This window comes from Trachypithecus francoisi, unplaced genomic scaffold, assembly GCF_009764315.1.
Source record: "Trachypithecus francoisi isolate TF-2019V2 unplaced genomic scaffold, Tfra_2.0 Lachesis_group15, whole genome shotgun sequence".
Lineage (NCBI taxonomy): Eukaryota > Metazoa > Chordata > Mammalia > Primates > Cercopithecidae > Trachypithecus > Trachypithecus francoisi.
The window spans coordinates 25,974,720-25,981,120 of record NW_022681460.1 but is presented as its reverse complement, the minus strand read 5'-3'; the positions used below and the strand labels follow the sequence as shown (position 1 = coordinate 25,981,120).

The 6,401-nt window shown below is 39.6% G+C and overlaps 1 pseudogene; it reads left to right on the top strand.

Moving 5' to 3' along the window:
- The first annotated feature begins 983 nt into the window (after positions 1-983).
- Positions 984-5,206, top strand: LOC117097351 (annotated as a pseudogene).
- Positions 5,207-6,401: the final 1,195 nt, after the last annotated feature.

The following is a 6,401-nucleotide window of genomic DNA, read 5'->3' as shown; positions in this document are numbered from 1 at the left end:
AACACTGAAGAGAATAGGAAAGGGGTAAACAGCAGTTAGGACATTGTAACAACTCTATGTAAATCAAAAATGAAATGGGAAGAGTGAGATCAACAGACTAGAGTTACCTGACACCTCCCACCAAGAAAAACAGACCAAAACAACAAATGAATAAAAATGTTTTGACTAGAGAGACTTAGGAAGTATGCTGAAAAGCACCAGGGAAATAGCAAAATCCCTGTGAAGCCCAGAAGCCCAGGGTAGAACCATAGGGAAAGAAGTGAGGCATTCTGCCTCTCCCACACTGTCTCCTTCACCAGGACTGGCTTCTAGTCAGGGTAACTTCTTACAGGGAAAATGTAAGTTGGATACCCCCAGTCATCCCTACTGCTGCCACAAATGCCAGCAATCCTTGCTCAGAAGAATCCCCCAGTCCTCATAGACCCTAAATCCAATTTGAAGAGTGTCCAAAATTTCACACAAGTACACTGCTGCAGAGTAGGAGCCTACACTGAACCCCATACAACGCACCATACCTCACTAAAACTCCAGGCTGTTAAGGATGGGTACCATCTTTAAACCAAGCCCACTGCTAGAGTGGCTAGAGTGTGTCCTGTCCTGGCAGTTTGTAGTAACTAACTCTCACCATCCCTGAGGCTCCACGATCTTTCTGTCACATTCACATGGGTGCCTATAGCACCACAACCCTGGCTGCCTGGATTCTAGACCATATGAACAACCAAGACTCTGGTGCTCAAGTCCATGCAGGACATCACCCCTAAGGGAACAGGTATACCTGTACAGTGGGAATACTACCATGCAGCTACCTCAATGCCCTGCCCACATGCACTCACTGTGTACACCTGCCTGGACGGCAAGTTCATGTGTACTCACACCTAACCTGACTGCCAGTTCTGGAGCAGCTCTGCTTCCCTACAGGCTGTTGCAGGTCCTCCCAGCTCCACTACACTCACACTGAATCCATTCTTGGCCTGACAGCTGTTATGGTAGAAGAGTCATCCTTGCACACAGACTGCTGCAAGACTTCCAGGTTCCACTACACCAGCATGAACCTTCACTTAACCCAAAAGTTGGTCCAGCAGCAATGCTGCCTCTACAGGCAGATAGCCACAGGACTTCCCATCTTGATGTACTCACACAAACCCATGCCTGGAACAATAGCTGGCCTGAGGGTGGCCCACCCCCAGACATACTGCTGTAGGACTTCCCGGCCTTGCCATATCTACACATGGCTCAGTTCAGTTTCAACTATCCCAGCAATGGCCTCCACCTCCCTAGAAAGCCTGACACAGCCTCTTGGCCTGTTGTGCCTACACACACCCAACCCAACAACCAGCTCAGCACTCCCACCTACAGCAAAACTATACCAACACCATCATAAACTCATGCAGCCTAGACCACTAAGGCAATCACTGAAATTACTGACAGTGATTACAGCTGAAGAAACTGCATGGAGATCATGTTACTGACTCACCCAAAACGAAAGTCAATGCACCATACCTCACTAAAACTCTAGAAAGTATCTACAGGAAGAAGTCTATCCCTATGACAATTAATTCACAACTTTGAAAAAGAAACTATTCCACGAGATGCACAGATCAATGAAGGGACATAAGAAGTATGAAGAACCGAGGAAGCATGACACCTCCCCCACAAAACACAGTAAATCTCTAGTAACAAACTCCAAAAAAAAAAGGATATTAACAAAATGTCTGAAAATTTTCAAATTAATGATCTTAATGAAACTCAGTGAGATACAAGAGAATATAAACAAACATTTCAATGCAATCAGAAAAGCAATTCATTATCTGAATGAGAATTTCAACAGAGATAGATATTACATGAAAAAAAAAAACCAGAAACATCAGAGCTGAAAAAATTCAGTTAATGAAATAAAAACTGCAATTGAGAGCTTCAGCAATCGATGAAACAGAATAAAGAATTTCCAAACTTAAACAGATCATTGGAAATAACTCAGACTGGAAAACATAAAATAAGAATAGAAGACGATAAAAAAAGCCTATGGGGCTTATGGGATGCCCTTAATTATACAAATTTTCTCATTATAGTAGTTTTAGAGGGAGAATAAATCAATAAAGTCATAGAAAACCTATTTAATGAAATAATAGCTGAAAATTTCCCACATATTGGGAGATATATGAACATCCAGATTCTAGAAGCTCAAAGCTCCTCAATTAGATTCAACTTCCAAAAAATCCTCTCTGAGGCATATTATAATCAAACTGTCAAAAGTCAAAGACAGAGAGATAATTCGAAAAGCTGCAAGAGAAAAGCATCAAGTGATATAGAAGGGGATCTCCATGAGACTATTAGCAGATTTCTTAGCAGAAAACTTGCAGGCCAAGAGAGTGAATGATATATTAAAAGAGAGTCTAACAAATAAATTCTTTCAGTCAGGAATACTATATCCAACACAGCTATCCTTCAGAAATAAAAGAGAAATAAAGACCTTTACAGAAAAACAAGGCCTGAGAGAATTCATCACCATTAGACTAACCCTACAAGAAATGCTTAAGGAAGTTCTACAACTGAAAATAAAAGGACAATAATTACTACCATGAAAACACGTGAAGGTATAAAAGTCACCAGTAGCAATCAATTCATAAATCAGACTCAAAATACCACAGTGATATAATGGTGCTATATAAATCTCTCAATTCTCTGACATAAAGGTTTAAAGTAAAAGTGGTCAACAACAACAACAATTACAATTAGTGGCTAAGGAACATGTAATAGAGAAGAAAAATTAGGCAATAAAAATTTAAATTGAAAGGAGGAAAATGTCCAGAGTATTTTTATGTGACCATAGTTAAGTTGCTATCAGTTTAAAATAGTCTATTTTGGCAAGACTCTTTATGCTAGCCCAATGATAACCACAAAGAAACCAATTATAGCAAATACACAACTAATAAAGAGTAAGGATAAAAGCTTCACACCAAACCACAAAGGTATACAACAAAAGAAAAAGTGGGAGCAAATAATCTATTAAACAACAATAAAATAATTAACAAAATGGCAGGAGTAAGTTCTTATCTAACAATAATCTTTAATGTAAATGGTTTAAACTCTTTGATTAAAAAATATAGAGTCGCTGCATGAATAAAAAAACTAGATCCAACTATATTCTGCCTACAAGAGACTCACCTTAGCAGTAAAGACAAACAGACTAAAAATAAAGGGATGGGAAAAGATCCCATACAAACACAAATTAAAAGTAAGGAGGAATAGTCATATTTATATATAATAAAATAGAATTTCAGCCACATATAGTAAAAATAGGCAAAGATTATTCTATAATGATAAGGGGATCAGTTCAACAAGATGATATAACAATTGTAAATTTATATGCACCCAAACTGGAACACCCACATAGCAAATGTTATTAGACCTAAAAGGATAAATTGAAATGCAATTATAGTAGGGGACTTCAACAGCCCACTTTCAACAATACCCTTACTGAGAATATACCCAAAGAAATAGAAATCATTCTATCATAAAGACACATGCACACATATGTTCATTGCAGCACTATTCACAGTAACAAAGATATGCCATCAACATAATACCCATCAATGGTAGACTGGATAAAGAAAATGTGGTACAGGCCAGGTGGTGGCTCAGGCCTATAATCCCAGCATTTGGGGAGCCTGAGGCAGGCAGATCACCTGAGGTCAGGAGTTCAAGACCAGCCTGGCCAACATGGCAAAATCCTGTCTCTACTAAAAATGCAAAAACTAGCCAGGCGTGGTGGCACGTGCCTGTGATCCCAGCTACTGAGGAGGCTGAGACAGGAGAATTGCTTGAACCTGGGAGACAGAGGTTGCGGTGAGTTGAGATTGCGCCACTGCACTCCAGCCTGGGCAATAAAGCAAGACTCCTTCTCAATTTTTAAAAAATGTGGTACATACACAGCATGAAATACTATGCAGCCATAAAAAAAAGAGATCATGTCCTTTACAGGAACTAGATATAGCTGGAGGCCATTATCCTTAGTAAATTAACACAGGAACAGGAAACAAAATACTGCGCATTCTCACTTATAAGTGGGAGCTAAATGATGAGAACACATGGACATATAAAGGGGAACAACACACACTGGGTTGTATGGAAGGGTGGAGGGTGGGAAGAGGCAGAGGATCCAGAAAAATAACTATTGAGTACTAGGCTTAATACCTAGGTGAAAAATAATCTGTACAAGTCCCCACAACACGTTTATCTATGTAACAAACCCACACTTGTACTCCTGAACTTAAAAGTTTAATTTTTAAAAAGATCAACAAAAAGAAATGTTTGTTAAAAAAAACAAAACTGAGAAACTTTAACTATATTGAGAAAAAAAGAAGACTCAAAAATAATAAAAGATGAAAAATTAAACATTACAATTGATACCACAGAAATACAAAGACACAGAAGAAATTATTTTGAATAACTATACTCCAACAAATTTGATAACATAGAAGAAACGGATAAGTTCCTGGAGTGCAACCTACCCAGATTAAATTATGAAAAAAATAGAAAATCTGAACAGACCAAAGAGTGAGAAAATTGATTCTGTAATAAAAAGTCAGGGGCGCAGCCAGGTCAGACCTGGGGGCTCCGCATGCTGCAGCTGTCCCCAGGTGCCCCCACCATAATCTCCGTGGAGCCTCACAGAGCAGAGCCAGCAGACTAACCTGAGCCAGCCACCATGAGCCAAGCAGCGAGCGTCCAGGTGCAGGGAGGGACATGATGCATGTACATGGCCCTCGTGGCCACCATGGCAGACAGCGGCCCTGGCCCCAGGGAAGGGGCGTGGTGACTCAGGACCATGTGTTTACTTTAAGAGCCCACCCCACAGAACCACAGGAGAGGGCCCGGGCAGCACAGACAATGAAGGCCCAGTGAGGCACCAAGGGAAGGTCACCATCAAGTATGACCACAAGGAGCTACGAAGGGCTTCAACCTGGAGAAGTGGATCCTGGAGCAACTAAACGACTCCCCAACTGCCAGGAAGAGGCGATACCAGAACTGGAGATTGACATGGATAAACTCCTGGACATGGAGAGTGATGATGTCCAGGCTGCCAGGGTCAAGGAGCTGCTGGTTGACTGTTACAAACTCACCGAGGCCTTCAACTCTGGCCTGCTGGACAAGATCAGGGGCATGCAGAAGCTGAGCACACCCCAGAAGAAGTGAGGGTCCTCGACCCAGGTGAATGTGGGCTCAGGACAATCACTGTCCCCCCGACCCTGTAGCAACAGCAATACCAGGGGACCCTGTGGCCAGGCTCAGTGCCATAATCAGATCTCTTCCCTTACCCCCTTCATTTTCCATTTTTGGGGTTCTTCATTGTTATTAAACTGATGAGACTTTTTGTGTTTTTATGTTGACTCAGTGGCGCAGGCCCTTTAATAAAGCTAGGATATGCCTTTGGTGCAGCTAAAAAATAAAAATAATAAAAAGTCTTGATTCAAAGAAAAGCCAAGGGTCTGATAACTTCACTGCTTAATTAGTTCTAAAAAAGAACTACTACCAGTGCTTCTCAAACTATTCCAGAAAATTGAAGAGGAAAGAATACTTCCAAACTCATTTTATCAGGCCAGCTTTATGTTGATTTCAAAACTAGATAAGGACTCAACAACAACAACAACAAAAAGAAAACTACAGGCCAATATTCCTAATGAACATAGATGTAAAAATTCTCAACAAGATACTAGCAAACTGAATCCAGGAGCACATTAAAAAGATCATTTACTATGACCAAGTCAGATTCATCCCATGGATGCAAGGATGGCTTAAAATATGCAAATCAGTAAATGTGGTACACCACATTAATAGAAACAAAGACAAAAACCATATATCATTTCAATAGATAGAGAAAAAGCATGTGACAAAATTCAACATTCTTTCATGATCAAAACTATCCACAAATTAGGTATAAAAGGTACATACATCAACACAATAAAGACCCACAACTAAATCATACTGAATAAAGAAAAGCTGAAAGCTTCTCTTCGAAGATCAGGAACAAGTATGCCAACTTTCACCACTTCTATTTGATATAGTTCTAGAAGTCCTAGTCAGAGCAATTAGGCAAGAGAAAAAAATTAAAGAGATCTAAACTGGAAAAGAGGAAGTCAAATTGTTCCTGTTTGTAGATTATATCATCTCATATATAGAAAACCTTGAAGACTGCACCAAAACAATGGTAGAACTAATAAATATATTCAGTAAAGTTTCAGAATACAAAATAAACATCTAAAAATTAGTGACATTTCTATATGCTAATAGTGAACTATCTGAAAAAGAAATCAATAAAATAATTTCATTTACAGTAACTACAAAAACCATAAGATACCTAGTAATAAACTTAACCAAGTAGGTAAAAGATCTATACATTG